The sequence below is a fragment of the Carlito syrichta genome, unplaced genomic scaffold (assembly GCF_000164805.1).
Source record: "Carlito syrichta isolate Samal-C Ts95f unplaced genomic scaffold, Tarsius_syrichta-2.0.1 Scaffold306989, whole genome shotgun sequence".
Taxonomy (NCBI): Eukaryota; Metazoa; Chordata; class Mammalia; order Primates; family Tarsiidae; genus Carlito; species Carlito syrichta.
In genome coordinates this window covers 295,518-296,946 of record NW_007251085.1, presented here as the reverse complement: position 1 = coordinate 296,946, position 1,429 = coordinate 295,518, and positions in this window count along the sequence as shown.

The following is a 1,429-nucleotide window of genomic DNA, read 5'->3' as shown; positions in this document are numbered from 1 at the left end:
AAAGAAGCTGGAAAAGCAAGACCACAAAAACCCTAATTTCAGCAGAAGAATCCAGATCACCAAAATAAAAGCCCAAATACAGGACATACAAGACAAAAAGATAATACAAAAAATCAATGAAACAAAAATCTGGTTCTTCAAAAGGATAAACAAGATCGATGGTCCCCTAGCTAGACTGACCAAGAAAAAACGAGAAAAAAAACCAAATAAGCACAATCAGAAACACAAAAGATGAAGTCACATCTGACCCTGAAGAAATACAAAAGCTCATTAGAGACTACTACGTACACTTGTATGGAAACAAACTTGAAAACCTTAAGGAAATGGAGGACTTTCTGACATCACACAACCTACATAGGTTGGAACAAGAAGAAATTGAGACCCTAAATAGACCAATAACAATCAAGGAAATTGACTATGTAATAAGAAAATTTCCTAAAAAAAACAAAGCTCAGATCCAGATGGCTTTCCAGTAGAATTCTACAAGACATTTAAGGAGGAGCTGATACCAATCTTACTGAAAGTATTCCAGGCGATTGAAAAAGATGAAACTCTCCCCAAATCATTTTACAAAGCCAACATCACATTGATACCCAAGCCAGGTAAAGATCCAACAAAGAAAGAGAACTACAGGCCAATATCTTTGATGAACATAGATGCTAAAATTCTCAACAAGATCCTAGCAAACTGGATTCAGCAATACATCTCAAAAATTATCCATCATGACCAAGGAGGCTTCATTCCTGGGATGCAAGGCTGGTTCAACATTCGTAAAACCATAAATGCAATTAAATTCATCAACAGATGTCAAAAAAAAACCACATGATCATATCATTAGATGCAGAAAAAGCTTTTGATAAAATCCAGCACCCCTTCTTGATAAAAACCCTTGAACATCTAGGAATACGGGGGACGTACCTCAAAATAGTAAAAGCCATCTATGAGAAACCCACAGCCAGCATATTCCTAAATGGACAAAAATTGGAACCAATTCCCCTGAAGCTGGAACTAGACAAGGATGTCCACTCTCACTCCTCCTGTTCAACATAGTATTGGAAGTCCTGGTTAGAGCAATCAGAGAAAAGGAGGCAATCAGGGGTATCCAAATAGGAAAAGAGGAAGTCAAGTCATCTCTCTTTGCAGATGATATGATTGTGTACCTTGAAAACCCAAGGAAATCTGTCAAAAGCCTCCTTACATTGATAAAGGCCTTTGGCAAAGTCTCAGGATACAAAATAAATGTACAAAAGACAATCGCATTTCTCTACACCAATAATAAACAAACAGAAACACAAATAAAAAACACAATTCCATTCACAATAGCCACAAAAAAAAAAAATGAAATACCTTGGCATCTTCCTAACCAGTGATGTGAAAGACCTTTACAATGAAAATTACAAAACACTGCTCAAAGAAATCAAAGAAGTCA